Source organism: Phoca vitulina, unplaced genomic scaffold (assembly GCF_004348235.1).
Source record: "Phoca vitulina isolate PV1807 unplaced genomic scaffold, GSC_HSeal_1.0 scaffold20, whole genome shotgun sequence".
In the NCBI taxonomy this organism is placed as follows: domain Eukaryota; kingdom Metazoa; phylum Chordata; class Mammalia; order Carnivora; family Phocidae; genus Phoca; species Phoca vitulina.
Genome location: NW_022589723.1, coordinates 31078572 through 31087127, shown reverse-complemented (window position 1 = coordinate 31087127; position 8556 = coordinate 31078572). Strand labels below are relative to the sequence as shown.

The 8556-nt window shown below is 39.0% G+C and overlaps 1 non-coding gene across 1 annotated transcript; it reads right to left on the bottom strand.

Moving 5' to 3' along the window:
• Positions 1 to 1111: 1111 nt before the first annotated feature.
• Positions 1112 to 1228, bottom strand: LOC116640876. The gene has a single exon (XR_004301094.1). It is a non-coding gene; the product is annotated as a U5 spliceosomal RNA (small nuclear RNA).
• Positions 1229 to 8556: the final 7328 nt, after the last annotated feature.

Here is an 8556-nt window from a genome sequence, read left to right as displayed (position 1 = left end):
GAGAGAGAGTGAACGCACAAGCAGGGGGAGCAGCAGGCAGAGGGAGAGGGTGAAGCAGGCTCCCCGCTGAGCAAGGACCCTGATATGGGACTCCATCCCAGGACCCTGGGATCATGACCTGAGCTAAAGGCAGAGAGGCTTAACTGACTGAGCCACCCAGGCGCCCCTGTGATGGTTCATTTTGTATTTCAGCTTGATGGGCTAAGGGATACCCAGATAGTTGGTAAACACTATTTCTGTGTGTGTCCGGAAGAGATTAGCATTTGAATTAGCAGAGTGAGTAAAGATCACCCTCATCATTGTTGCGGGCATCATCCAAGGCACACAGAGTCGAAACAGAAAACAAAAAGGCAGAGGAAGAGCAAATTTGCTCTCTGTGCTTGAGCTGGGAGACACATTTTCTACTGTTCTTGGTCTTTGGCACTCCTGGTTCTTGGGCCTTGGACCCAGACTTACAGCACTGGCTCCTTTCCTTTTCAGTTTTGCCAGTTTGAACTGGGACTACACCACCAGCTTTTCTGGACCTCCAACTTGAAGACAGCAGATCCTAAGATCTCTCTTCGCCTCCTTCATTGTGTGAGCCAGTTCCTCATAATAAATCTTTATGTTTCTCTATATACTCTACTAGTTGGGGTTGGATTACCACCGAAAGTCAGGTTAAGTGTCTGACTCCGGGGGCTAGAGAAGATACTGTACTGAGATTACTGACAAGCTGGAGTCCTTGACCCAACCCACAAGGGGTGTGGTTTGCGCACTGCGTATTCAGAACCCCTTAGGTGCAGAAAAGTTACTAACTTCTCACAAAGTAAAGTACCATGAAACTCTAAAAAAAAAAAAAAAATTATGCTAAGCAAAAAAATAAAGTAGAACAAGGAACACCTAACTCCACGTACCGGCTTACAAAAAGAAACAATTAAAAAAAAATTTTTTTTACTTCAATAATGCTGACAAAAGTGAAAACATACAGCATACAGCATGTATCTTTGCATACTAACCACGAGAAAAAAAACATTTCAAGAACATTGCTTGCATTGAAAAGATTACTTATTATCAACCAATTTGGTTTACTAAACGGTAAAATCTAGTTAACCTTTATTTGGACTTTAAATATAGCCTTGGTTAAAACAAGGCCTCGAAAAATTAGGTTAAGACTCAGAACTGGTTCTCTCCACGGAAATCTTTAGTAAAAGGCGAAAGATTTATACGATCTGAAGAGAAACCGGAGTATAAAACCCCAACTTCCTAACTCATTTTTCAGCAAAATCTAACTCCTAATACGCTGAGGGTGGCTATTTGTCACAAGAGTTAGTGCCTGCATAAATTTATCCCAGGAATTTTGAAAATAACATCCTCACACTTAGAAAAGACAAATAAGATTTTTTTTACTTGAAAACAATTATACTGTTCGCAGTGTATTATGGGTATGCAAATGAGGCTGACTAATTTCCCCCTACTGACTCCGGAAGTCTTAGTATTCAAAACGTTGCTCTGGGGCCACCTTTAAGGGCCAAAGCGAAGACTCAGCTCCCTGACATCTAAATTTTGTCCTGGTTAAGTAGAGTCATTCTGATTTTGTCTGTTCCTACATTGGGACTTTGAGTATGATTTGTTTTATTTTTAAAATAGATTTTATTTTATTTTTTAAAATTTATATTCAATTAGCCAAGGTATAGTATTTTATTTATTTATTCCAGGGGGCTGGGTAGCAGAGGAAGAGGGACTAGCAGACACCCGTGCTGAGCCTGGTGCCGTGGCAGGGCTCAGTCCCACCACCCTGAGATCATGACCTGAGCCAAAAATCAAGAGTCTGACACTCAATCAACTGAGCCACCCAGGTGTCCCTAAAGATTTTATTCGTGAGTAATCTCTATACCCAAGGCCTTAACTTACAACCCTGAGATCAAGAATTGCTTGCTCCACCAACTGAGCCAGCCAGGTACTTGACTAATACAGACTTTTAAAAATTGCAATTCATAATTGCTTATTATTGGTATATAGTAATGCAATTGACTTTTATTTCTCACTCTTGCATTCAGCAATCTTAAACTCTGGTTCTGATGATTGTAGATTCTATTGGATGTTGTATGTAGACAAGCATATCATCTGAAAGTGACAACTTTGTTTTCCCTTATAAATCTATACTTTTTATTATTTCTTTTTCTTGATTGATTTAACTGGTTGGGAAATCTAATAGAGACATTGGACTGAAGCAATGATAGTGGGTATCTTTTTCTTATTCTGGTCATAGCTTTCATTGGACCACCATTAAGTGTGAAATTTGCTGTAGATAGGTGGGGCTTCATGGGCAGGGTCCATGCAGGTACCCTGTGCTCATAAGACCCCAGCTCTGCAGTCGCTTTCATTAAATTCTTAGTAATTTTGAACAAAGGTCCTGAATCTTCATTTTGTACTGGGCCTCAAAAGGATTCTGGTAGAAACTCTTCCTTTTTTTTTTTTTAAGATTTATTTATTTGAGAGAGAGAGAGATCACGAGCAGGGGGAGGCGTAGAGGGAGAAGCAGACTCCCCACTGAGCAGGGAGCCTGATGCAGGACTCCATCCCAGGACCCTGGGATCATGACCCGAGCTGAAGGCAGACGCCTAGCCCCCTGAGCCACCCAGGCTCCCCTAGAAACTCTTCTAATTAAGCTAGTTCCATTCTATTCTGGGTTTGCTGTGATTTTTTTTCTTGTAGTACAGGTTGGTATTGAGATACTCGTAAGTTTTCTCTTTTAATCTATTAATGTGGAAAATTACATTCACAGATTTTCTATGATAAATCATCCCTGTGGTCATAGCCTCATAGCCTGAACTCTATTCAGCAATCATGTATTTTTAAATACACTTTATTGTTTAGAAAAGTTTTAAATTTACAGAAAAGATGTGAAAATAGTGCAGAGATTTCTATATATCGCACACACATTTGCCCCATCACTAACATGTTATTATTAGTATGATACACTTGTTATAATTAATGAATCAGTAGTTTATTCAGATTTGTTTAGTTTTTATCTAATGTCTTTTTTCTGTTCAAGCATCCTCTCCAGGATACTATATTATATTTAGTTCTCATGTCTCCTTAGAGTCCTCTCTGGGCTGTATGTTTCTTAGACTTTCCTTGTTTTGATGACCTTGATAGTTTTGAGGCATACTGGTAAGATATTTTGTAGAATGTCCCTTTACTGGGACTTGTCTGATGTTTTTCTCATGATTAGACTGGAGTAATGTGGGTTTTTTTTTAAAAGATCTTATTTATTTATTTGACAGAGAGACACAGCGAGAGAGGGAATGAACATAAGCAGGGGGAGTGGAAGAGGGAGAAGCAGGCTGCCTGCTGAGCAGGGAGCCCTGATGCGGGGCTTGATCCCAGGACCCTGGGATCATGACCTGAGCTGAAGGCAGATGCTTAACGACTGAGCCACCCAGGCGCCCCAAGGGGTAATGTGTTTTTGAGAGGAAAACTACGTAGATATATTGCCATTTTCATCACCTCATTTCAAGAGTACATGATTTATGATTTATCACTACTGATATGATGATATTAATCACCTCCAGAGAGGAGAGGAGCCTGGAGGTTGACTCAATGGCCAGTGATTTAATTAATTGTGCCTAAGTGATGAAGCCTCCATAAAAACCCAAGAAGGATGAGGTTCAGAGAGCTTCAGGATTGGTGGATACAAGGGAGATGCAAGGGAGAGCAGTGGCGATGCAAGGGAGAGCAGTGTACCCAGAGAGAGTATGGAAAGCATCCCTTCCCACATACTTTGGGCTATGTATCTCTTCCATATGGCTGTTCTTGAGTTATATCTTTTTATAACAGTAATCTAGTAAGTAAACTGTTTTCCTGAATTCTGTGAGTCACTCTAGCAAATTAATCAAATCTGAGGAGGGGGGTCATGAGAACCTCCAATTTATAGTTGGCTGGTCAGAGGCACAGGTGATAGCCTGGATTTGCCATTGCAGCAAAAAATTATAAGAGATGCAAAGAAACAGATAAAGCATGACCTATACGTTGGGAAAAAAAGTCAGCAAAAACTGCCTGTGAAAGCAACCAGATATTGAGTTTAACAGAAAAAGACTTGAAAGTAGCTATTACAAATATGTTTAAGGAAGTAAAGTAAGGTATGAGGACAATGTTACATCAAATAGAGAATATTAATAAAGGGATAAAAATTATCTAAAAATAAACAAATGGAAATGCTGGAGTTGAAAAGTACAGTAATTAAAATGAAAAAATTCACCACAGGGATTCATAGTAGATGTTAACTAGCAGAAGAAAGAACTAGCAAACTTGAAGATAGATCAATAGAGATTATGTAATCCAAAGAACAGAGAGGAAAACAATGAAGAAAAATTAACAGAGCCTCAGAGAAATGTGGCACACCACTAAACACACCAACATATGTGTAATGGGAGTACCAGAAGGAGAGAAAAGAGAAAGGAGCAGAAAAAAATATTTGAAGAAATGATAGCTGAAAACTTACCAAATTATAGAAAAACAATCATTTTCATATCCAGGAAGCCCAGTGAATTCCATAGAGAATACATTCAAAGAGATCCACTAACAGACACATCATAGTAAAAATGCCAAAAGCCAAAGACAAGGAGGGAATCTTTTTTTTTTTTTTTTAATTTTTATTTTAGATAGGCTCCATGCCCAACATGGGGCTTGAGCTCACAATCCTGAGATCACAAACTCTACCAACTGAGCCAGCCGGGCGCCCCAAGGAGTGAATCTTGAAAGCAGCAAGAGAAAAATAAATCATCACTTACAACAGAACCCAAATGAAGTTAACAGCAACAATGGCAGGCAGAAGGCCCTGAGATAACATGTTCAAAGTGCTCAAAGAAGGGGCACCTGGGTGGTGCAGTCGGTTAAGCATGCAACTCTTGGTTTTGGCTCAGGTCGTGATCTCAGGGTTGTGAGATTGAGCCCTGAGTCCCAGCTCCATGCTCAGCATGGAGTCTGCTTGGGGTTCTCTCTCCCTCTCCCTCTGCCCCTCCTGCTCATGCTCTCTCTCTCTCTCTCTCAAACAAATAAATCTTTTCTAGAAAAAGTGCTCAAAGAAAAAACTGCCAACCAGATTCCTATATCCAACAAAACTATATTTTAAAAATGAAGGAGGGGCGCCTGGGTGGCTCAGTCGTTAAGCGTCTGACTTCGGCTCAGGTCATGATCTCTTGGTCCTGGGATCGAGCCCTGCCTCTGGCTCCCCCCTCAGTGGGGAGTCTGCTTGTCCCTCTCCCTCTACCCCTCCTCCTGCTCATGCTCTCTCTCTCTCTCAAATAAATAAATAAATCTTAAAAAAATAAAAAGCAATTATATAAAACAACATGTATATAATGTATTGTTGGACCTATCACATAGAAATGTAATATATTTGCCATTAAGAGCACATAGAGTTTGTGTGGGAGCAAAGCGTATTGAGCTAAAGAAATGTCTCCGGATGGTAACTGAAATCCAGAAGAATAAATAAAGACAACCAGAAATGATAAATAAGAAGAATATTATAACAAAAGTGATAAATATATACTTGCTCTCTTTTCTTCTCTCACCTTCTTTAAAAAGACATAAAATTATATAAAGTAATAATGATAACAATGTTTTGTTTGGCTTGTAACATTTATAGGTATGATCTAACAATAAGACTACAAAAAGGGGGTAAGGAAAGAGAGCTATATAGGAGTAACATTTTTATATATTGCAGGAATTAAGTTAGTAAAAATCTGAAGTTGATTCTGATAAGTAAGGTATGTATGGTAAGCCCTAGAGAACTCACTAGGGAAATTACTAAAAAAAATCATTTGAGGACTTAAAATGCTAAACTAGAAAATATTCATTTAATGCAAAAAGAAACCAGTAAAAGTAAGAATAGAGGAACATAAAAGATATGAGACACATAGAAAACAAAAAGTTAAATAAATATGTGTTCAAGTATATCAATGATAACATTAAATGTGAATGGATTAAACAATTCAACCAAAAGGCAGAAATTGTCAGACTTGATTTAAAACAAACAAACAAACAAACAAACAAACAAGATCCATCTATATTCTGTCTACTGGAGACATGCTAGATTCAAAGATACAAATAGATTGAAAATAAAAGCTGGAGAGTGCCTGGATGGCTCAGTTGATTAAGCGTCTACCTTCTGCTCAGGTCAGGATCCCAGGGTCCTGGGATTGAGCCCCACATTGAGCAGGGAGCCTGCTTCTCCCTCTCCCTCTGCCTGCCACTCACTCTGCTTGTGCTCTCTCTCTCTCTGTCAAATAAATAAAATCTTAAAAAAGAAAAGAAAAGCTGGAAAAAGATATATCACACATATAGCAAACAAAAGAAAGCTGGAATGATTATCCTAATTTCAGACAAAATAGACTTTAAAACAAAAAAAAATGTTACTAGAGATAGGGACATTTTGTAATTTTAAAAAGGCCAATCCATCAGGAAGATATAACAATTATAAACAAATAAGCACCTAATAAGAGAACATCAAAATACATGAAGCAAAAACTAACAAAAATGGACAATTCAACAATAATAGAGACTTCAATATTCCACTTTCAATATTAGAACAACTAGACAATCAATAAGGAAATGTAAGATTTGAAAACATTGTAGGGGCACCTGGGTGGCTCAGTTGTTAAGCGTCTGCCTTCGGCTCAGGTCATGATCCCAGGGTCCTGGGATTGAGCCCTGAGTCAGGCTCCCTACTCAGCAGAGAACCTGCTTCTCCCTCTCCCCCTCCCCCTGCTTGTGTTCCCTCTCTCACTGTCTCTCTGTCAAATAAAATAAATAAAATCTTAAAAAAAAAAAGAATGAAAAGAAAACATTGTAAGCCAACTAGACCTAAGAGACAACCATATAGAACATTTGATCCAACAATGGCAGAATATACATTTTTCTCAGGTGCTCATGGAACATCCTCTAGGATAGGAGTATGGTGGGCCATAAGACAAAGCTCAATAAATTTAAAAGGATAGAAGTAATACAACAATGTTCTCTGATCACAATGAAATGAACCTAGAAATCAGTAACAGGAAGAAATTTGAGAAACTCACAAACAGGCAGAAATTAAATGACACACTCCTACATAACCAATGTGTCAAGAAAGAGATCAAAAGAGAAATTAGAAAACACTTTGAGATGAATGAAAATGAAGATACAACATATCAAAGCTCATGGAATGCAGCTGTACAGCAGTGCTTAGAGGGAATTTTGTAAATTTATAACTTACAAATTGTCTAAAGCAGTACTTAGAGGAAAATTTATAGATGTAAATGCCTACATTAAGAAAAAAGGTCTCTTGGGGCGCCTGGGTGGCTCAGTCGTTAGGCGTCTGCCTTCGGCTCAGGTCATGATCCCAGGTTCCTGGGATCGAGCCCCGCATCGGGCTCCCTGCTCCGCAAGAAGCCTGCTTCTCCCTCTCCCACTCCCCCTGCTTGTGTTCCCTCTCTCGCTGTGTCTCTCTCTGTCAAATAAATAAATAAAATAAAATCTTTAAAAAAAAAAAAGAAAAAAGTTCTCAAAACAATAAATTAATAGGTCTCAAAGTAATAAATTTTCACCTTAACGCACTCAAAAAAGAAGAGCAAACTAAATCTGAACAAGCAGAGAGAAGGAAATGAAAAGATTGGAGCAGAACTTAATGAAATAAAGACTATTAAATAATAGAGCAAACAATGAAACCAAAAGCTGGTTCATGGATAACACCAACAAAAGTGACAAACCTTTAGCTAGATTGACCAAGAAGAAAGAAGACTCAAATGTTTAAAATCAGGGGCACCTGGCTGCCTCAGTTGGAAGAGCGTGTGACTCTTGATCTCAGTGTTGCAAATTGGAGCCCCATGTTGGGTATAGAGATTACTTAAAAATAACATCTTAAAAAAAACCTCAAACATTTAAGGGGTACTTGGGTGGCTCAGTTGGTTAAGCATCTGACTCTTGAGTTCAGCTCAGGTCATGATCTCAGGGGATCGGGCCCCACATCGGGCTCCAGTGCTCAGCTCAGAGTCTGCTTGGGATTCTCCCTCTTCCTTTATCCCTCCCGCCACTCATACTCTCTCTCTCTCTCTCAAATTAAAACAAAACAAAACAAAACAAAAACCATTTAAAATCAGGGGTGCCTGGCTGGCTTAGTTGGTAGAGTATATGACTCTTTTTTTTTTTTTTTAATTTTTTTGTTTGTTTTATTTATTTATTCATGAGAGTCAGAGAGAGAGATAGAGAGAGGCAGCGGCAGAGGGAGAAGCAGGCTCCCCGCCTAGCAGGGAGCCCGATGCGGGACTCGATCCCAGGACTCTGGGATCGTGACCTGAGCCAAAGGCAGACGCTTAACCATCTGAGCCACCCAGGCGTCCCTAGAGTATATGACTCTTGATCTTGGGGTCATGAGTTTGAGCCCCACATTGGGTATAGAGATTACTTTAAAAAAATCTTTAAAAAAAATCTAAAATCAGAAATGAAGTAAGGGACATTACTACCTACCTTTTGTAAGTGAAAAGAATTATAGAATACTATGAACAACTGTATTTCAATAAATTAGATAACAGGTGAAAT